At 46.0% G+C, this 24,007-nt stretch overlaps 1 protein-coding gene across 1 annotated transcript in view; it reads right to left on the bottom strand.

The window, feature by feature from the left end:
* Window positions 1-10,480, bottom strand: part of LOC311224134 (uncharacterized protein) — a 46,941-nt gene extending 36,461 nt beyond the window's left edge. Inside the window, exon 1 of the mRNA XM_084308988.1 lies at window positions 10,341-10,480. The gene's annotated coding sequence lies outside the window, so the exon portion shown is untranslated. The remainder of the gene's footprint in view (window positions 1-10,340) is intronic.
* Between the last annotated feature and the right edge of the window lie 13,527 nt (window positions 10,481-24,007).

The following is a 24,007-nucleotide window of genomic DNA, read 5'->3' as shown; positions in this document are numbered from 1 at the left end:
ACACATGTGGTTCCTTCGTTGTGTTCCTTCCCTTCGTTGCTGAGTCCATCCTTTCGGTCGCGTCCAGTCTGGTCGAAGATGCAAACTGCCGTTCTGAGGAAACTTCTGCTTATATATAGAGACCCAAATGTTCTAGAATGTTCTGTTATGACCTCATACGGTGACATCACGAAGGTTCCGTAATCTTCTATCGTGACGTCATACGGTGGTTCCAGAATGTTTTGCGTTCTAGCCTGTCCTACTATGACCTCACCCCACACGTTCCGGACTGTTTTATGTTCCAGGCAGATCTATTATGACAGCACCACAACGTTCTAGAAGGTCCTAGGTTTCAGAATGCCCTATTATGAACGGTTCAATGACTTTATCTAAATCCAATCAATATTAAACATTCATATCATACAATAACCGAAATATATATAGCTTTGGCTCTTACACCGGCCCCTAATTGTCCTTCTAATCTAGAAACAATTACCAACTCCTAAAAACCAAGGAGCCCAACCAAACTCGGTGCCAGAGGTCAATAGTACATGGCCCACCGTCTTTACCACCGTCTCATGCAGCTTCTTCTTCACGAAGATCTCGAGCTCTGCTTCCTTTATATTCCCCACAGTGAGGTTGGTCTTCCCCAGGCTTGCCTTGAAGATCCCCAGACTATGTGAGCGAAGCATTCATCTCCTTCCTCGGGCGGCACAGCCTCAGCAGAGTGCTTCTAAGCTTCAGCATCCAACCGACTGCCTTCTGGAGACGGTTCCAGTTGGAGTAATATTCCAGGAACTGCTGAACTGTGTCGAACTGCTCTTCAGCTGCAGTAGCGCTGACCACAGCGTTCTTTACCTCTGGGTCCTCCGTGGTTAGGTCCCCATGGAGTTCTGGGTTCTGAGGCCATTCCTCTTCGGGCTCCCCTCTTGCTGTACCAAAATCTCTCCTAGCTCTAACCGTCACTGTCAAAATAATGTGCCTGATGTCAAATGGCCTCATTCTTTCAGTTTTTGCATGACTACGTCCTTGAGAATAACTGAAAAGTTGGATTATTTTTAGGCTATATATCTTATGTTGATGTATGGTATTTTTGGAGTGTTACGTTTTTTTTTTTTTTTTTTTATAAAAAACATAAACCGAACCGAAAACCGTAAACCTAAAACCGGCATACGAACCGAACAGTCGATTTTGTGAACCGCTCCACCCCTAATGGACAATCATGCGATTAATCAAATATTTTAATCCATTGACAGCACTAAATAAAACACATATACATACATACATACATACATAGTAGCAATAGTATCTAAAGTATATAAGAACATTTTAAAATGGTAATAATAATAGAGCTAATAACAAAAAAGCATAGGAATACAAGCGCTGGTGTGAAAAATAAGAAGGCTCAAAGTCGAGGCTCAAAGCTAGTACTCAGTGTGTACAGTATACAGTGACTACAGTGTAATAGCCCATTTAATAGTAACTAACGTGTAGGCTACTAGAAAATAAATGGGTGGAGATTTGCGCTCTACTGAGCACACCTTTCTAGTTTCTAGTCCCCCCACGCTTTGAGAATGTGCTCGTTCGAATGTCACCATTTCACTCCTCTGTAACAGATGTGACCCGCGTTCAGTGTGAAAGAGGCCAGGAGGAACTTCGTCTATGCTGATGATAACAGCACTTCCCTGCGTAGTTGGCCTCGAGCTTCCTGTTTTGGTTACCTTCGGGGGAGGGGGGGGGGTGGATCCGTGTGTGAAGCGTGAGGCAGGTCGGCCCAAGGCCTTCTTTTGATATAAGAGTGAGCGAAAGGCCATGGTTTGTATACAGTCAAACAAGATGCAAAACGAGCTCGAGTACGTTTGGTATTTTACATAGTTCACGGTATGTTCGTTGTAGTCCAAGGCTGTTCGGATTTAGCGAAATATGGCAGAAATGTGGCTAGGTATCCCCCGTGGTGTGCTTTCACAGAACTATACTCTCGTCTGAGTGAGGCCACACTCCTGGACCATATCTGTTGTTTTTGAGACGTGAGGTCCATTTGTTATTGAGGTTTTCGGTGGAGATTAACTCATCTGTCAACCCTATAGTTTGCATCAGCGTGGGTAATGTGTTGTGACGGAAAATTATAACGTGTCTTGGAAGTGAAAAGCCACAGGGACTGGGAGGAGCGGGTCGAAGCCAGTCACACACACGTGGCCTGTTGTACATTCATTACAGGGACGTGCCCTTTTTGGGGGGCTTCGAAGCTTCATTGGTGATAATTATTAGAGAATAATATGTAGGATCCAACGCGGTGGGGGAGGCAGTAACCGGCCGGTAACCCGAAAGGTCGCTGGTTCGATCCCCGGCCCCCGGCCGACAGGAGGGTGTATTCCAGCTGTGAGCTAGTGACTGAAGGATGGCTGGTCTTACATCTACCCACCATTCTTCCTAAGTGCCCTTGAGCAAGGCACTGAACCCCAAAACTGTTGTTGTACATATAAGAATACATTTTCTGGTATCCCGTTCCCACTTTATCCAATCAGGAGAGAGAACTCCACACTGCAAAAATGGTCTGACATAAATAAGAACTAAAAACTAGTTTTAAGCAAATACAAGTAAAATAATCTACCAGTGCAGTAAGCAAATTTGGCATGGCAAGATTTCTTGACATAAGTATAAAAAAAATATATATATATATATACGGTATATATATATATATATATATATATATATATATATATATATACGGTATATATCTAGGGTTCTCTCTCCTGATTACATAAAGTGGGAACGGGATACCAGAATGGAGGGACTGGGAGACCCTCAGTGAGATCAGTGATGGCTGTCGGAATGTAGAACAATTTTAACAAAGAAATACCACTTACAGCACCTTTAACAGGTATGTGTTTGACAGACGCATATTTTGATCAGAGGACATGGCTTCAATTGATCATCAGAGAGCAAGATGGAAATGGCATCAAATCGCTCATGCTGTGGAACATAAAAAATTGCATGTGACGCAACGAGGTGTTTTCTGCCTCGTTGTTTCACCACTTCTGCATTCAGAGGCTCCACGACAACGACACACACAGATGTTTTCATTAGAACTGTGTCGACCGCCATGAAGCTATGAATCCTTGAACACACTGTCCCCCCCAGGATGCTATTTTGTCTCTGACACAGACACACAAACACATGCAGTGGTCTGTAGACAACTCGCTGAACTCTATTGACAATAGTGATACTATTGTTTTTGAGGTAGGATTTCCTGTTTCAGATTGCTGGCTTAACCGTGAACAGCATAATGCAGGTGCCTTTTGTGCTGAGATTCCTCCGAACCCCCATGCTAAGCAGACGAGATGGAATTGAACTACGTCGACCGGCCCCACGCCGGGAGGTAATGGTATGTGGAGCTCTCGCCGCGGGCATATTGGGTTTATTTGCAAATACATGTGATCTACAAAAATGTGTGCTGAGGAGGACGTGCATGCGACTCCCACGGGCAAGTGGGAATGCATGTTTTTGTGATACACAGTATGGCTTAGTTGGACCCAGACATGATGCTTCTCTAAGTCAGCGGTTCTCAACAGGGGTGCCGCAGAGAGCTGCCTTGAGATTAAAAAAATAATTTTTTTTTTATTCTTTTTGGATTACAGAAAATTATCACTAAAGTGCTATTTGTTGCAGCTGCACTGTTTTCCATGAAAATACCATATTTGGATAAGTTTGACCATTTCCCAAAATCTGAAAATCATTATTTAATAAAACACAGAAAAGGATCACCAAGTTACTCTGGATAAAAAAAACCTTTACAGACAACATTGAGACAAAGCTTCCGTTCCTGACACATCTCCATCCAAACTCTTGTTAGAAGTTAGAACTCATTGAAATCTCATCTGATACCACCTGGAGAGCTAGTTTCAGAGTGTGGTGCTGAGTACCAAGTATCTCACGATGCAGCAGTTAAGGTGTTGATACCATTCAGCCCCACATATCTGTGTGAAGCTGGCTTTTCATCCATGACAGCTCTGAAAACAAAATATAGGGCCAAGTTGAGCCTTGAGGATGACATGCGTGTTGCCTTGTCAAAGATCTCCCCACGTATTGACCGTATTATTAGCCAGCAGCAGCAGACCTCGCATTGAGCTAGAAATGTCCACTGAGTGAACGAGTGCTTATTTTCTGTATTTATTTATATTTTTTGAGAAATGGTAACTTGGTGATCCTTTTCTGTATTTAAAAAAAATACATGATTCTCTGTTTTTGAGAAATGGTCAAACTTATCCAAATATGCTATTTTTATGGCGCACAGTGCAGCTGCAACAGATAGCACTTTAGTGATCCTTTTCTGTATTTAAAAAAAAATACATGATTTTCAGTTTTTGAGAAATGGTCACACTTATCCAAATATGCTATTTTTATGGAAAAGTGTGCAGCTGCAACAGATAGATAGCACTTTCGTGATAATTTTCTGTAATTTTATTTTAAGAAATATGCTATTTGATTTACTACTACAAGCAGTGTAATGTCAACAGTACTAAGCCATTTAGACCTGAAACGCCTGTTAATAATGCATTATATAGCCTGCATATACACACAAATGTGTTTCCCGGTTTCTTAAATAAACATTATTTTGAAAGCAAGCACTTTTGTCATCATTGTAGCAAAAAAGACAGGACCGGAAAAGTCTTTATCGTATGTAGGGGTGCCCTGGAATATTCGATTGAACACAGGGGTGCCTTGGCAGCAGAAAGGTTGAGAACCCATGCTCTAAGTGTCTTTGGCTGTCCACTGACACTAGTAGTAGTAGTCAGTGATTCCCGCTGCATGTTAATAGTTTGGGGGGCCCCCAAAGTATAATGGCTCCCCCCAAAGTATAATTTGTGTGTTTTTTTTTTTTTTTTTAACTCAGTGAGCACTCATTTGCATTGGTGGCAATGAGTGCTCAGTGGGTAAAAAAAACTTTCAAAACCATAAATTATACTTTGGGGGGAGCCAAAGATGTTAATACACACATGGTAAGATGTGTGTATGAAAGAAGACCACAAAAAACAGCAGTGACGGCTCTCAGCTGTTTAACACTTAAAGACCTAGACACCATCACTTGTAGGTTGTCTGAAGTGCAGTGTTACTTTGAAAATTCACTAGAATGCAGGATTTGAAAAAAATTTAATCTCAAAATGTTTCACGGGGGGGGGGGGGACGCACAACTTATTGGGAGTCCATAAATATACACCAAAAGGGGCTATAGAAGGGGACATGGGTTGGGACTAGGGATGCCCGATATTATCGGCCGATATTGGCATTAAAATGTGATATCGGAAAATATCGGTATCGGTTTTCAAAAAAAGATTACAAAAATTACATTCCTATAACCTTTACTTACCCAGGCAAGCAAGTAAGAACAAATTCTGATTTAATTTATTGTCAAAAGTATGCATAATGTTGTGTTAATTCCACAACAAGAGATATGTAATGTTAATTGCCTGAAATTATTCCGTTTTTGGGGGGGGGGGGGGGGGGGAACCCTGCATATATCGGTATCGGTTGATATCGGTATCGGAAATTAAGAGTTGGACAATATCGGTATATCGGTATCGGTAAAAAATCCAATATCGAGCATCCCTAGTTGGGACTCATGCTTGGTCAAGCAAAAAGGTGAAATGGTTAGGTTGGTCTAACCTGGTCCAGCTGCCAAATGACAGGGTGACAAAAAAGATATTTAACTGGGACAGAGCCCACGGTCATCCCTGGTCAAGAGAGATGTCCATGATTTTTTTCTTCTGCTGACTTAAGTATGATTTTTATGAACAATCTGCAGTGTAAGGTTCACATAATTAAAACAAAATGATCAACAATCCATCAGGATAAGTGGAAGGTGGAGATATGGAAAATAGTAACCTAAACTTAGAAAATATGTTGTAATTAAAAATGAGTATTTTACTGAACCTTATGTAATGTTAAACTTAAAGAGAAGACGGAGGTCTCTGTGTGCCCAGTTGAGGTCTGGCACCCTGCCATTGGCTGTGGAAGTGGGTAGATTCCAAGGTAAACCTGAGGAGCGGTTGTGTGTTCTATGTGATCTGGTGGTGACACCGATTTGAGGAGGGCTTTATTTGAGAAAATTCAAATTGTAAATCCGGATTTGTTTTGGCAGTCTGAGAGTTGTATGTTGAGTTGTTTTTTTGGGGAGGACATCTTCAGTTTTGCAGGATTTTTGGAGAAAGCATGGCACTTGAGACAAAACACACTATATCCTATATAATTGTATATGAATTCCTCTTGTTTCTTTGTTTACATACATTGCAATGCTTACAGCTTGTGTTATATTACGTTTTATTGTATACCGGCGTATATATTTTTTTGTGGCCATCTTGGTCTATATAACCTATTGTCAATGTCATAATTTGTCAAGTATACTATTATATACTTATTGTTTATGTGTCTTGTACGCCCATATGGGCTGGGATGGGTACCGAATTAGGTACAGGTACCTACCGAATCACGTGGGTACTACCGAGTACCGATTCACGTGAGATCCGTCGGTGCCAGATTTTGGTACTGTAAAAAAAATAATAATAATAAAAGTATTCACATTTGTAAGCCTCGAAAATAAAAGAATGTTGAAAACCAAAAGCGAATGACTCATTCTTACATCAGCTACATCAGCATTGTTCCACAAGTTCACCCCAACAACAGAAATAAATCTCCTTTTAATCCCTTTTTTAGCTTTTTGGAACAGCAAACTTACAAACATCTCTCAAATCATATTGCTCTCCTAGAGTGCATTGGCAACGTTTAGGGTCCTGTTGATTGGTTTTGAGTTCCCAGTCATGCTAATTACAGTTGATTAGAATCAAATAGATAGACTGAACAACAGCAATGTTTTCAATTAACCCACACACCACCGATTGGCTTTGCTCCGAGATACCAGCTGAAATAATTGAAACAAGCTCTGACACTGTTGACGCGTATTTGTTTTCTGTGATTAGTAATTACTTCATCTACCCGTCGTGTCCGATGTAATCAGAGGAGCAGAACCGTGAATATCCCTGACAAGAGTAACCTTTCAATCTGAAGAGACTCTACGACTGCAAAGTTTATACCTTCTTGGTGTTTGTTGCACACAATGGCATACAGTACTGCTACTAGCATTGTGTGCTGCTGATTCAAGTGCATTGTATATGATTTTTTTTTTTACTGATAAAGAACAACATCGCTATCGGCGTTATTATCGATCCCAGTAATTTTACAAATGTTCTACATTTAATAGTTATTAGTTATTGTGAATTACATTTACATTTAGCTGACGCTTTTATCCAAAGCGACTTACAAGTTTGGATACATTACTGCTGGTAAAGTTAACTTTCTAAATTGAAATGTTAGTTTGAAGATGGTATCTATAGGCGATTAGGCGAGGCAGGCTCTGTTCATTTATATTTCCATGGCAGTGAGCGACCACCGACCACTGAACAGGTGGGCCGCTTGTTGATTTAGTTTAGCCTATGCAATGTTTCACATATCATCACCTTCTTAAAATAATGGCTTGCCTTAAAGGAACACGCCAACATTTTAGCTTACTGTCTTCTCCAGAGAGAGACAATAAGATAGATATCAGCCTTCGGGAGAGGTGTTAGTTGGACAATGCCTAGGCTAACCGGCACTGTCCGCTTCCATTCATTGTGCTAAGCTAGGCTAACGTGCAGCCAGATACATGTAGCTTTCTACTGAACGCACAGAGAGGAAACTATCTTCTAGGTATCTATCTTCTTGTCTCTCTCTGGAGATATAAGCTTAACGATAAGCTAATTTCCCAAAATGTTGGCGTGTTCCTTTAAAAATGAGCTGCAAGTGGTATTTATTTAGTTAAAATACGTGTTAAATAGCTTTACGTTCCAACTGATATCACTGATCCATAGGGGTGTAAAGGTAGTGTACACATATCCGTACCGAACTGTTTCAGTGTGTACCGTACCAAACAGCTGTGTACCGAACGAATACAACGGTATGTTCAACCACTAATGACCGCCCACCGGGGGCTGTTTTTTTTCACAATCTAATATAATAATAATAATTCTTTATTTCAATATAGAATATTCGTTGACAGGCTTACAAGTACAATTAGTTACTGCACACTACATCACCCCTGAGTGGAACATGGAAAGCCAAACTTTCCCCCAATGTACCGAAAACCTGTACCGAACCTTGACTTCAAAACCGAGGTGCGTACCGTACCGTGGTTTCTGTGTACCGTTACACCCCTACTGATCCATCTCCTGATTGGATAAAGTGGGAAGGGATACCAGAAACATTTATTTTGTGTTAACTGCAGAGCGGAGGGACTGTGAGACCCATGTTACTGACCAGACACTCTATATCAGTGATGGCTGTCGGAATGTAGTTATTATTTTAACATGTAAACCACTTATTTTAACAAAGAATATATAACTTACAGTACTTTTAAGTCACTTTTTGTTTTTGCCTAAGACAAGTCATCTCTGCATGATGCTGGCCGCCTCTGGTAAGATTTCTTACATCCTTAATTTAAAAGATCATGCTGTTCCTACCCAGGCCTAACAAAAATAATGGTTGGTTTCAGGTTGCCGACCGACCCTGCCGATTTACGTGCGACCCAATATATTTTATGAGTTTTAAAAAAAAATTATATATTAAAAAAAAAAAAAAAAAAATCAGATTTTTTTTTTTTTTTTTTTTTTTTTTAGAATAAAGTTTCATAGAAATCTTAGTCAAACATTTAGTATTATGGATATTAAACATGCTGGCAGAGTACATGCATCCATGTTGTTGTGAACATTTTAATTAAATAAAGAAATTCCCTATCCATAGTCGCCGTGGGAAAGAATAAAATAAAAAAATAAAATAAAATAAATTCCCTACCTACCCATGGCCAAACTGACAACCAACCTGAAACCAACTATTATTTTTGTTAGGCCCCAGTTGTGAAATTAATTCAAATTATTAATAGATATCATAAATGTTTTTCTCAAAAGTCAAAAACTCAAAAGACTTCTGCCATTATTTTAGGATGGTGATGATATGTACATTTATTTTTGGCGGCCCACCACAAATACTTTCCCCAAACTAGCACATTCTTCATCTTGCTCACAAAGTCTGCATATTCCTCGTCATACCACCTTGACACCACTATACAATTGATTTATTTAGTAACCTATGAATCTGTGTGGAGAAACACTGAGTCATGTATTCGACTACTATGACTACTTTATAAACTCACAAAGGGCTGAATAATCATTGAAACTTTATAGAGGTGTTTGTTGCTCAAACATAAATGTGTGAATCACGTGGGGAAAAAGGAGCGAAACTGGAAAGGGATCAACTGGTTTCGCGTAGGCCTGCCCACGAGTACCAACACAGCAACAACAAAGGAAATGAGACACAAGCTTGTGCGGATCTGGCTCGGGGGAGGAGGACACGCGCGTTTTGTGTGTGGTCAGTTATGGAGTCACTGGATTGAAATAATAATAAATAAAATAAAAAATACATTATAAATTTGTTTTCAAGTCAATAGCCTATAAATTACAAGAACGTGGACTATAGGGGCTAGAGACGTGTAGGACAGTCTGGCAATAACGGTATTATATTATATATATGGTGTTTTAGGCGTGGGAACCCCCTATGGAAATTCTTAGGTGATTTTCAGTACGATAGACCATGCTTCAGGGTATAGCCCCTTTCGTGACTGTGATGCAACAAGGTTTGGCCGAGTGAATCCACAGTCCCTTGCTCTAGGAAACCACCCTATTTTAACTATGAAGAACTGGTCCGACGAGAAACGTACATGTATCGCAGAGAAATGTCACTGTGGTTTCACTCCTTGTTGGCGTGCATCAAAGTCAACAAGCTTCAGGGTCATTGATTGATTGAATGAACACTTTATTTAACAGATTGCAGAATGGGTACAGTACAGCTCAATACATACATAATTGTTAAGGGGATGCAGACCAGAGAAAGACTTTCGTCTTGTTTTCACCTGTACTGCATAAACCATATCATCGAGAGGAAAATGCTATAATAATTCGTTAAATAATAATAATATTAGGTAGTAATAAAACAATTTAAATACATTTATAAAAAATTAAATAAAAAAGTGTTTTATAACCCCAAGGCAATTAAGTATTTAGAAGCCAAAAAAACAACAATATCAAACTGTAAAAACCGTGAAATAAAATCTAACAAAATATAATGTGTGGCGTTGTGACAACGTAATTGCATTGTAAAAACACGTTACTTCCTGCTTGGGAGTAGGTTTATAAAAGTAACATAACTTATAGCACCACGAACACTTACATAGAGTTGTGGTAAAGTGTTTTAGAGGTAGAATATATTAGCCTACTTACATGGAAAGTTGTCCGGGCTTTGTGAAAATCCACCAGTATGATGACGCTCGTTACGTTATTATATTATCTCTCTTACTGTCGACTATGCTGATTTGAGGACTTATTATTATTGTCAGCACATGTTGCTTCCTTGTTCTCTCTGTTCTGGTCAAAGCAGTCCGCGTTCCTCGTTGGCTCGTGGTGTCGCAAGCGCGATACGTACAATTACAGTCAGCATGACTCACTTCCTGGCTATGAGCAATAATGGCAAAGACTATTATTACTCCAAGATGACGCATTCAAAACAAACGCGTGTATACCAAACCCAGCCGCATTTCTCGGAGACGCTCTCTGATTGGCCACTGACTGACGCTCTCTGATTGGCCACTGACGCGTTTGCCCAATCCGTGACGAGCTGTGTCTTTGCTCATTTCCGCGTCGAACAGCCTGCAAACTACCTGGCGTTCTATCGCCCTGTTCTAAGACAAACTCTAACCTTAACCAACTTCGAAAGAGTGCCTAAGCTTAACCGTCGAAAGAACTTGCCGTCACGCTCTAAGACAAACTCTAACCTTAACCAACTTCGAAAGAGTGCCTAAGCTTAACTGTCGAAAGAACTTGCAGTTGTTGTGCCTAATTCCGACCGCCCGCCACATATTTCTGACCTACCCCCCTCGGGTGATGAACGGGCATACACTCTTTTTGTATCACAAACACTAACAGTACTGTATTTGCAAATCTAATATGTCATAAAATGTATAGATGTAGCAGTACTGTCTATCTGTATGTCATGTATGTCATATATGTTACGATTAATTGAAAATGGGGGACCCTGATGTTATGTAAACAAGACGAAAGTCTTTCTCTGGTCTGCATCCCCTTAACAATTGTATGTATTGAGCTGTACTGTACTGTACCCATTTTGCAATCTGTTAATAAAGTTTTCAATCAATCAATCAACTCTATCAGCCTATCAGCGCAGTTTATCAGCCTGCGCAGCGATCGTGGACGCGCATGCACCTCGTGAACGCGCATACACTCTATCAGCCTATATCAGCGCAGTTTATTATCAGCCTGCGCAGCGATCAGTTTGCCAGCCTGCGCAGTCTATTTACAGATTTCATTCACGGTTTTTGTGATACTAAATCCAGTGGAATGATTCGATTTGTCCCGATCCATAGATATGCAACATGGCTATAATAAGGTCATTTATATAGCCTGATATTCTATATTCTCTAATATAATGTGAACATGCAAATGTTTCAATAGCCATGTGTAAGCATATACATGTGTGCGAATACACATTCCTTGTACTGTATGTGTTTATGAGATGTACAGTACGGCTCAATACACACAATTGTTAAGGGGATGCAGACCAGAGAAAGACGTTTGTCTTGTTTACATCAGGGTCCCCCATTTTCAATTCATAGTGACATTTATGACATACACAACATACATGACATCATGACATTTATGGCATAGGGACATACATGACAATGTCATGATGACATACATGACATATACCTGTATGTCATGATGACATACAGGTATAGTACTGTGTGTGTGTGTGTGTGGGTGGTCTGACTGGCCAGACCTGAATGACCTATGCGGCTGGTCCAACGTGGCCCTGGAGTGGGTGGGGCCGGACTCAGACGCTGTTAATGTTTCTGAGGAGATAATCTCTGACCCTACCATCTCTGTGAAGGCCACCATTGACATCTGTGGAACGTGGCAGGAACTACCACTTGCCAATGCCCGTGGCCATCTCATGCCGGCACAACAACAACGCCAACGTCAACACTGGACTGAGCTTAAACTGCAAGGGAAGCTTGCCTGTCTCCCTGCCGCTGACCACCGAATCATCTGGCGACTCGCAACCCCCACTTTGGGAACCCCTGGAGTAGACGAGAGAGTACAGCAACTTGCAATGGGCCTGGTCTACAAGATACACTACACGACTAAGGTACCCATATACATGTCAAAATACTTCCCAAAGGTCAGTGAATAATACCACGACCACAACACCAGAGGGAGCTCCACAAATCATGTTAAACCCAGATTCGGCTCAAACAAGGGAGTAAACACATTTCGCAATTATGCCACATCAATGTGGAACGCCCTACCGAAAGCTGTAAAGGAATGTGAATCACTACCCACTTTCAAAACCACTCTCAAAGAGCACCTACAGGACACTGCAATTCGAAACTGGCCCCTGTAAATGTCCTAACCCAACCCCCTCCAATGTACAGAAAATGTCCTAACCCAATAATACACGAGACCCTCTTCTTGGGACCAAGTAAGGTTTTGTCGATATTCCAATGTACAGTTTCCCCCCCCCCCCACCCACCCAACCACCTCCAATGTACAGTTCCCCCCCCCCACCCCACCCCACCTACCCAACCTCCTCCAATGTACAGTTTCTACGTCAAATGTATATACTCTCTTTTTTAGATGCTTTTTGTATCACAAACATTACTGTATTTGTAAATCTGGTATGTCATAAATGTATAGATGTAGCAGTACTGTCTATCTGTATGTCATGCATGTTATGATGAATTGAAAATGGGGGACCCTGATGTAAACAAGATGAAAGTCTTTCTCTTTCCCCTATTGACCAGCCGCCACTGCTCCCACCCACCCCCTCCTAATGTACAGTCCCCTCCCCATCATATGTATATACTCTGTCAGGATCTATGGGTAACTGTTGTGAAGGGCCAGATTAAAGCTGAGAATCTACATTTATTGTTTATATACCTTGTATATTATTTATATATACACATTATATCCCTTTAAGCCTGCGTTTGAATCATAGTAATATTCGCTTTCCTTATTGGATAACGCTAGCGGCGCCAGACCGCAAGCCCCCAAAGTCAGGTTCAAAGGCGATGTCGCAACATGCCCGGAGACAGCGCATTGATTCGAGACGAGAACTGAGGTTCGGCACTAGATAGCCACTTAAGTATATATACGGCGGCAGGTGCGAACAGTAGCGGTTCATCAAGTTCGTTCATCCAGTAATGTAGTGAGAAGCAGTTCGTCTAACAGAGCGTTGAGAACCACGTGTGAAGTGAATAGTAAAAGTGTCAGATTTAATGCAGTAACGTCAAGTTCGACTTAGCTTAATGTGAAGTAAAGAGTCGTTAATTATTGTGTATCGTGCCAACAGCAGTTCGTTCGTGTGCAGCATTACCCAGCAGTTCGTTCGTTTAGCTAGTGGACCTTAGCCAGTGCGCGTGGACTAAATACATTGGTGCCAGCACACGAGGAGGCCTAGTCGGAGAACCTACTGGACATGTGCACATGAGAACCGACGGCGGCGATTGCAGAACCAGTATTGGTTGGATTATATTGATTGTGGAACGTACTACCTGGAGAAGAGCATCGTTAATCTCCACTGTCGTTTGGATTTAACCACCTTGAGGATCTACATTCGGGCTGGCCTCATGGACCGAGGCTAGCTGGCTATCATCATTGCTATCGTGCAATTGGATTACAGTTATTGCTTTTGATGCTGAGCTTTGGATTACAAGGACTGGCTTCTGTACGTGAATCCCCTTCTTCTTCAATTGATCAGACTGAGTATCCGAACATTCCTCTCTCCTCCAGAGCTTACAACTCTGGGAGGAACCCATTGTCTCCAGCGGTACCAGCGTTGCCACTATAATTGCCATCCTACGCCAGGCGGCGTTAGCCTAGTACCCCATCGTAGGAATTATTCTATTCCCACTGACTTATGCTACTGACTGATTTATGCATATTCTTCGCCATACAAGCGCGACCCTAATTCTCATATCTGTACATTTACTGCATAATAATAAATACCCTCAAATGATATTTCTTTGTCAGTGCCGTGTTATTATGAGTGTCTGCCATATTTAGATGTACTGTCTGGCCATTAATACTAAGTACATAACTAGCAGTGGTTTAATCTATCACAATCTTTAATACAGTCAGGGTTTTGTAACCCCTCAGTTACAATTGGTCCTTCGAGCCGGAGGGTATCAGTAATCTTTAATATCATATTAATATTGATATGGCCAGCGGCGGACACTCTCCAGACGGCTCTCCCAAACTAGAGCGCCCTCGGCGCAAACGTCAGCCACCTCCACACCTGGAGGACTACGCTTTCGTTTTACCTCCTAGCTTATCTAAAAAGACGTTAAGCACGGATAAAACTGATAGTTTAAGCATGCCCAATCCTATCGACTTGTCGGCCCCACCAGTAGAGACCCCAGTGGGTTCAAACGAAACTGACTTAGCTCAGTTTCGGGGGGGAACAAGCGGGACATGACGTGACTATACCCCAAGACAGCGCCACCGGGATAGACCCCGGAACGCAAGAGACCGAAGATAGAAATTCGGCAACACCTTTTTAAGACGCGCGCTGTTGAAATCGCCCAGAACCAAAATAGCAGCGTCTACGTTAGCTGTCTATTGTTTGTTTACCTCGTCGTGTAGCTTCGAGAGTGCGGCCCCAGTGCTTGCTTGTGGTGGGATGTATACTCCGATCATGATGATGGACGTTAACTCCCTCGGGAGAAAGAAGGGTCGGCATTTGATGGTGATAAACTCCAGGTCTGGGGAGCAGTGGTTAGACAATTCCTTTGCCTTGCCTATATCGCACCACTCCTTGTTTACCATGAAAGCTATGCCGCCTCCTCTCGTCTTTAGTGATTCTTCTGCCTTACGGAGGACGAAGAAGTGATCTGCCGGTTCTATTGCATGGTTTGGGACGTCCGGACTCAGCCAAGTCTCGGTGAAACAGAGGACGTTGCAGTCCCGAATGTCCCTCTGGAATTGGATCCGTGCTCTGATGTCGTCCAGTTTGTTTCCTATCGATTGCACATTGGCCAACAATATGCTGGGCAATGTGGTTCTGTGTCGCTTGGATCTCAGTCTGTTTCGGACGCCGGCTCTTCTACCTCGTCGTCGCGCCTTTTCCTTGCTTCGGCCGCAACAAAGGATCTCCGCTGGCCACTGTTGTTGTTCAGCAATCCGATCCAGAGAGTAATCCAGTCGGTAAGTTTTCCTTAATCCAATGTCAATGAGTGACTGACGGTCATACACACATAATGCACCAACAGTTGGTGCAAATAAAACTCTTAAAACTATAAAAATTAACAAAAGTAAGCACAGTCTCGACGGAGCTAACAGAAAGGCGGCCGGTCGGAGCAGCGCCATTCTCTATCAGCATGTGACCTGTCCCACCAGAGGCGAGAACATATTAGACCATGTATACTCGCAATTTAAGAATGGGTATAAGTCACAGGCTCTTAGTCCATTCGGGAAGTCCGATCACGCCGCCATCTTTCTTTTGCCAAAGTACAAACAAAGTCTCAAGCGAACGCCGGTGGTCTCGCGAGAGGTTAAGCGTTGGACCGTGACGTCAGAGGAGTCACTCCAAGCTGCACTTGAATGCACAGACTGGAGTGTATTCCGTGATAACACAGCCAATATTAACGAATACACTGAAACGGTGCTTGACTATGTCTGTACTCTGGTAGAAGAAACAATCCCCTCCACCACAATTAAAATCTACCCAAATCAAAAGCCCTGGGTAGACAAATCCGTCCGTGAGGCTCTGAAAGTGCGCACATCAGCATACAACACCGGGCTGGTGACAGGCAACATGGAAGAACACAAGATGGCAAGATACAACGTCAGGAGAGCAGTAATAGAGGCAAAACGGCGTTACAGGGATAAAGTTGAACTTCAGTTTGAACAGGCTGACTCTAGAGGCATGTGGCAGGGCCTCAGAACAATGACAGATTACAAAGGCACCCCCCTCAAACTGAACAGTGACATCTCCTTAGCAAATGATCTCAATTCCTTCTATGCGAGGTTTGAGGCTGTGAATAACAACACCAGCCTACAAACCACGGCAATGGGGGGGGGGGGGGGGGGTCTGCTGATGGAGACTCAGTGTTCAGGGTAACAGAGCATGAGGTGAGACGGATCTTTAAAAAAGTGAATATCAGGAAGGCAGCAGGACCGGACGGCATCCCCGGCCGCGTCCTAAAAGTCTGTGCCGACCAACTGGCCCCGGTATTCACTGACATCTTCAACCTGTCCTTGGAACAGGCTGTCATCCCCACCTGTCTGAAGAAGTCCACCATCATCCCTGTACCCAAAAAATCTACGCCCGCTTGCCTCAACGACTACCGCCCTGTAGCCCTCACCTCCATAGCCATGAAGTGCTTTGAGAAGCTAGTGAAGGGCTACATCTGTTCCTCCCTCCCCATCAACCTGGACCCTCTGCAATTTGCATATCGCCCCAACAGGTCCACGGAGGACGCCATAGCCCATGTGCTGCACACAGCAGCATCACACCTGGACAAGAGGCAGGGGAACTATGTGAGAATGCTGTTCATCGACTACAGCTCAGCATTCAATACCATAGTCCCCTCCAAACTCATAGCCAAGCTCAGGGACCTGGGCTTGAACTATGACCTCTGCCAGTGGGTCTTGGACTTCCTGACGGGCAGACCCCAGGTGGTAAGAGCAGGCAACTGCACCTCCTCATCCATCACGCTCAACATAGGGGCCCCCCAGGGCTGTGTTCTGAGCCCCCTCCTCTACTCCCTGTACACACATGACTGCGTAGCACAGCGGAACAACAACACCATCAGCAAAACAAAAGAGATGATTGTGGACTTCAGGAGGTCGGGGGTCAAGGACTACAGCCCCCTCAGCATCGACGGGGCACCGGTTGAGAGAGTGAACAGTTTCAAGTACCTCGGAGCCCACATATCCGAGGACTTGACATGGACCACACACATTGACAGTGTTGTGAAGAAGGCACGACAACGCCTCTACTTCCTCAGGCGCCTAAGGAAGTTCCAAGTCAGTCAGAAGATCCTTAGGAACTTCTACTCATGTACAATAGAGAGCATCCTGACCGGCAACATCACCTCCTGGTTTGGGAATAGCACTGCACAAGACCGTAGCAGACTACAAAGAGTGACACGTTCAGCCGAACGCACAATTGGAGGGGGGCTTCCCACCCTCCAGAACATTTACAACAAGCGGTGCAAGGGGAAGGCTAAGAGAATTATTAAGGACTCGAGCCACCCGAACAACTGCCTCTTTGAACTGCTGCGGTCAGGCAAGCGATACCGGAGTCTTAAGGCGAGCACAGAAAGACTCAGAAGAAGCTTCTATCCCCAGGCCATCAGGCTGCTAAACGAACAATAAACACTATGCAACAACCATCAAATGCACACAGCACACACACCCACACGCACACACTCACTCAAACAAACAACACACTGCAGCACCCACTCTCCACACTTTAGATCACACAAACACACTTTACACTTTATATTTATTGATAAAGGATTTGCACTACAACTCGTACACCTACTGTAAATTGTACCTAAATTGCACCTCATCCCATTTCTGCCTTGCACTATATAGTATTGTATATTAGTACACTGCACAGTATTGTATATTATATGGTAACTCAGTTACGTCTATTCTGCATCGAACATTGTACATATGTCTAAACTGAACACTGTGACCTCATTTTTTTTACTTCTAATTTTACTATGTTATTTTATTTCATACTTATCTTGTCTTGCACAGTCTCTGGAGCGTAACAGTAAGAAGCATTTTGTATAAAAGTATTCTGTACTTCTGTATGACAACTATTAAAGAAACTTGAAACTTGAAACTTGAACTTGAGTACCGCGCTCAAGAGATGGACCTCGGGGCGCGGGAGAAATCAAGAAGCAGCGCTCAAGAGATGGACCTCGGAGCGCGCCAAGAGAACAGGTCTCCACCAAGTCCTGCCAGCGCCCGATTACCTCCATCAGTGTCATCCCCCAGCGAGGCTGACCAGAGACTGGCACAAGCCTTGATTGCCACACTAACTGCATCAACCGAAAGGGACCGTCTCCAAGCACAGACACTTAGTGAGCGCGAACACTCTGCAGCGGAACGAGAGCGCCTCCAAGCGCAACAACAGAGTGCGCGCAAACAGTCTGCAGTGGAGCGCGAACGTCTCCAAGCACAGGCACTTAGTGAGCGCAAACACTCTGCAGCGGAACGAGAGCGCCTCCAAGCGCAACAACAGAGTGAGCACGAACGCATCAGACTGGAAGAGAGGCGCCTCCAGACTGAAGAGAACATTCAGCAAGAACGCGCCAATGCACAGCGCGAAGCGGAGCGCGACCGTCTGCAGGCGCAGATGATAGAACAATTGATCCAGAGGGCGACCCCCCCCTCCTCCACACGGAGCTCCCGGAGATCATCACGACACGGGTCTAGGGCACCTTCCCCTACCCGACAAATCTACACGGGACCCAGCCAACAGGAAGAACCTGCCTACGTCGCCGAGCCCCCTCCCCGACCGGTCTATACGAGACCCAGCCAACGGGAAGAACCGGCCTACGTCGCCGAGAGACTAACTAGAAGACTCCAGGACCTAGCGGAGGACGAGGAAGGACAGCAAGCCCACCAGCCCGAACCTATTTTGGACCAGGAGGCCCAGTACAGCCCCGACCTCAGCCCCGAGTCACTGCGCTACAAACCCCCGACCCAACCCATGGGTGAGTTTGATGCCCAGTCAGCACCGAGGAGCAGCACCTGGGGGCCCGGCCTCTGGTACCCACCCAGCACTAACCCACGACCACCCGTACGGGGAGACTCGCCCAGGAGGCCTCTCCCCCTACGCTCATCGGTGTCCCAGCCATCCATGGCATCTTACCTTGGCACACCGACGTTCCCAGACTTTACGCGCGAGGACAGAGCACAGTACACAGAATTACGCATGTGTTTAGAGACTATAATGTCCGATGTCCACGACGAGTCTTATAAATATGCCATCCTCCTCAAGCATCTCAAAGTGCCCAGAGCGCATAACATAGCGCTGGCATATTCTAACTCAAGAACCCCCTACTCAGATGCTCTGGTGGACCTCGACGCGCGCTATGGACGCATATGGGATTACGTGATCCAAGAAATACGAGATATCGACCGCCTCCCCCCAGCCAAAGACAATAGAGCACTAGATTACCTCTCTATCAAGGTACAATCCCTTGTGGGGATGCTGGGGTCACAAAAGGAGAAGGGGAGATATGAACTATATGCAAATTCCAACGTGGAGCGGATACTGGAGAAGCTCCCTCCAGCCCGTCAAGAGCGTTTTCGGCGGCAGAAAGACCGCCGTGACCCTAACGGCCCAGAACCATCCCTCCTAGACCTGGCTGATTTCCTCGCCAGGGAGGTCAGCAGTCTACGATTGGACACATTCGTGTGGAGTGGCTCTAGCCCTAGAGATGGACCGAGGAGGTTCAATGACAACCGCCGGTCCGTGACCGTTATGCACCAGGCCGAGTCAGTGCCGCAGCACAAGAACCACAACACCCCTCCCGCGAAGGGAAAGTGGAAGATTGCCTGCCAGTACTGTGAACATGAACATTGGCTGTCTCAATGTGACACCTTTAAGAAGCTGACTGCTGACGAAGTGAGTCAGTGGATCAAAGCGAACCGCCGCTGCTTCCGCTGCGCGCGCAGCCACATGGCAGCTGAGTGCCGCCTGAAGAAAAGATGCAGCAAGTGCGACGGCGCCCACCTGGAGGTCCTGCACGACAGCAACGAGAGGAGACCCGTACCACAAAGCAGCTCGAGAGTAAATGTCATGTATATAGACCCTGCGAAGAGCGGGAGCTCCCGAGTGCTCTTGAAGGTGGTCCGAGTGCTCCTAAGCTACGAGGACAAGGTCCTGGACACTTACGCCGTCCTCGACGATGGGTCTGAAAAGACTCTCCTCCTCGCTTCCGCCGCAGCCCAGTTGGGCCTGCGGGGTACCGAAGAAACAATGACAATCCGTACTATTCGGCGAGACCTAAAGACCATAAAGGGTGAAAATGTCTCATTCACAATAGCAGCGGTCGAGCAGCCCGAGAAGTGGTACAGCATCACTAACGCCTTCACAAGCCATGACATAGGTCTGTCACGTTATACCTACCCCATCCCACAGCTGATGGAGAAATACGTGCACCTACGTCAACTACCTATACTGTTCATCGACGGCGCCACCCCGACCCTGCTCATAGGCTCCGACCATGCAGACCTCATCGTCCCAACGGACCAGGTCCACATCGGACCCAGAGGCTGCCCAGCAGCGGTCAAGACCCGCCTGGGTTGGACGCTACAAGGCCCCCTCTCCGGGTCTTCCAACCGACCGACAGCCACCCGCTGCCTCTACACGAGGGTAAGCGAAGATGACACCACCCTCTTGCAGCACGTCGAGAGACTATGGAAATTAGACTCGATGCCCTTTAAGAACGAACGGAAACTAGTTTGTTCAAAGGAAGACACGTATGCCATAGCTCTCCTCGAGCAGAAGACAAAGAGGGTCGATGTCGACGGAGTGATGAGATACGCAACTCCACTCTTGAGGCGAGAGGGGATGCCCACCCTCCACGCCTCAAAAGAAGCGACACAACGCTATCTACTGAACACCGAGCGGCGTCTAGATAAAGACCCCACTCAAGCCACTATATACCGTGCGGAGATCGACAAACTGATCACAGCGGTACATATCAAGAAAATCGACAATCAAGAGGCAGACCAGACGATTGAATCCTGGTACGTGCCCCACCACAAGGTCCACCACAACGGCAAGAACCGCATTGTATTCAACTGCAGCTACCAGATCGGACTACAGAACCTGAATAAATTGCTCTTGCCCGGCCCGACACTCTGCCCCTCCCTCCTCGGCGTACTACTACGTTTCCGCCAAGACAAGGTGGCCATCAGCGGCGACATCAAAGGGATGTTCCTGCAGGTGCGACTGATGGAGGAGGACAAGCCCCTGCTGCGGTTCCTGTGGAGAGAGAGGATCGACGATGAACAACCCTCCATCTATCAATGGGAGGTCCTCCCCTTCGGCACCACATGCAGCCCATGCTGTGCCACGTTCGCACTACAAAAGCACGTGACCGAAGACCCTGGAGCTGACGAGGAGGTCAGACAAAGCGTAGAGAGGAGTTTCTACGTGGACAACTGTCTACAGAGCGTATCAACGCCAGAAGAAGCCGAAGCCATCCTACTTAAGCTCCGAGCCTCCCTGATCAAAGGCGGCTTCGACCTTAGGCAGTGGGCCAGCAGTGACCCTCAAGTACTTCGCAGCCTCTCCCCAGAGACGAAGGCAGCAAGCAGCGAGACCTGGATGGCGACCACCCCAGGTGAAGCACAGGAAATGACATTGGGCCTCGTCTGGCGCTTCAAAACAGACTCGCTCCATTATAAGCACACACCCCTGACCCAGGAGCAGGGAAGGTCGACCCCTCTACTGACCACTCGACGGAGCGTATACAGAACACTCGCAAGCCAATACGACCCGCTGGGGTGTATCCTACCTTACACCACTCGGGCGAAGATGCTTGTGTGAGAACTGTGGGACAAGGAGCAGGGCTGGGACGACCCCATACCCGACCACCTAGCTTCCACCTGGAGAGAGTGGGAGAGAGAACTCAACTCGCTCCAAAATGTGAACATTCGCCGGAGCTACTTCCCACCCACAGTGCGGCTGGAGACGTGTCAGATGGACCTGCACGTCTTCAGTGACGCCTCAGAAGTAGCCTACGGTTCGGTGGCTTACTTGCGAGCCCGAGAGGAGGGAGGAGAAGTACACACAGCTTTCGTCCTGGCTCGCTCAAGAATAGCCCCCCGCAAGCAACAATCAATCCCGCGTCTAGAGCTCTGCGCAGCTCTGGTAGGCGCGCAACTCGCCACGCTGATACAACGTGAACTCACCATAACGGTGCAAAAGACAATCTTGTGGTCAGACTCCATGACTGTGCTCACATGGATCCAGTCCGATTCTTGTAGATACAAAGTCTTCGTTGGAGTCCGAGTCACCGAGATTCAAGACTTGGTAGGATCAGCGTGCTGGAGGTATGTTGACACCAAGCAGAACCCAGCAGATGTCATCACACGGGGGATGTCTCTAGACGACCTCACACGTCCCAACATTTACAGTGACGGTCCTGAGTTCCTCAAGCTCCCGGAGGAGGAGTGGCCTACCCCCACACCACGGGAGGCTATTCAAGAGGAGGCAGAGATCAAGAAGTCTATGTTCTGCGGGCTGACGCACGTCCCAGCTCCAACAGACCCTAACATAGACGACTGCTTAACCTTTGAGAGTGCGCAGAGAAAGACATTCTTGTGGCACCACCCTGAGGTTCCCCCCACCACAGACATTGACGCATCGAACTATGCAGAGGCGACACTCCTTCTGCTACAGCGGGCCCAAAGAGACTCATTTCCAGATGAGCTAGACTGCCTGCAGGGAAAAAAGCCAATCCCTTCAGACAGCCGACTGCTCACTTTGGCCCCCGAGCTCGACACCCATGACCTCATCAGGGTGGGTGGTCGTCTGAGACGGGCCCCGGACTTAACGGATGACATCAAGTATCCTATCGTCCTCAACAGCCGACACAAGGTAACCGAGCTTATCATAAAGAAGTACGATGAGGATGTGCACCACGTGGGGGCAGAGAGAGTCTTCGCTGAGATCCGACGCCGTTACTGGATACTGCAAGGGAGAGAAGCAGTACGTCGCTTCCAACGGACTTGTCTAGACTGTCGCAAGTGGCGAGCACAGCCCAGTATACCTATGATGGCTGACCTGCCTCCCTGCCGCCTCCGACTCGGCGAGAGGGCCTTCCACTCCACGGGCGTGGACTGCTTCGGCCCGCTCTACGTCAAGAAAGGAAGAGGGACAGAGAAGAGGTGGGGCATTGTGTACAAGTGTATGACCACACGAGCTGTTCATATAGAAATCCTCCAGACCATGAGTACGGATTCATTCCTCATGTCCTTCCGGAGATTTATATCACAAAAGGGAAAACCGTCTGTGTTGTTGTCCGATCAAGGGACAAACTTCAAAGGCGGAGAAAGAGAACTGAGAGAGAGTTTCCAGGCCATGGGCCAAGAACTTAAGACCCACCTCGCTCCCTATCAGGTCGAATTCCAGTTCAACCCCCCGAACGCCCCTCATTTCGGGGGAACCTGGGAAAGAGAAGTCCGTTCTATAAAGACAGCTCTGTACGCCGTGCTTGGGGCCCAGACCGTGGCGGAAGAAGTCCTCACGACAGTCCTCACGGAGATCGAGGGCGTATTGAACTCGAAGCCCCTCGGTTACGTCTCAAGTGATGTAGCAGACTTTGACCCAGTCACCCCAAACTATCTCTTGATGAGGCGGCTGGACCCTGCCCTTCCACAGGCGGTGTACAGACCTGAAGAAGTGAACGGCCGAAGAATGTGGAGATACAGTCAGGTATTGGCTGACCAGTTTTGGAACAGTTTCCTCCTCCACTACCTACCGTCCCTCCAAGCCCGTCAGAAGTGGGTAAAGGACAGGGACAACCTGAAGGTGGACACAGTCGTTATGATCATAGACCAGTCACTACCCCGAGCTATGTGGCCGGCCGGCCGCGTAAGCAAAGTGATCACTGGTGCCGATGGGAAGGTCAGAGCGGCAGAAGTCATAGTCCAAGGGCGGACCTACACCCGACCCGTGGCGAAGCTGATAGAGTTGCCGGAGCTCCCTGACTCCCCTGATGACGACCATGACCCACTGACTTTGTAGATTGCCCTACTCCTCACAACAAATATTGAGCAGTTGACTGGACTATTAATCTGTCTCCCTTAACTAATTAGGTGCGGACTAATTAGGA

Source organism: Notolepis coatsorum (assembly GCF_963971535.1).
Source record: "Notolepis coatsorum genome assembly, chromosome: 2".
Lineage (NCBI taxonomy): Eukaryota > Metazoa > Chordata > Actinopteri > Aulopiformes > Paralepididae > Notolepis > Notolepis coatsorum.
This window is presented reverse-complemented; position numbering and strand designations above follow the sequence as displayed.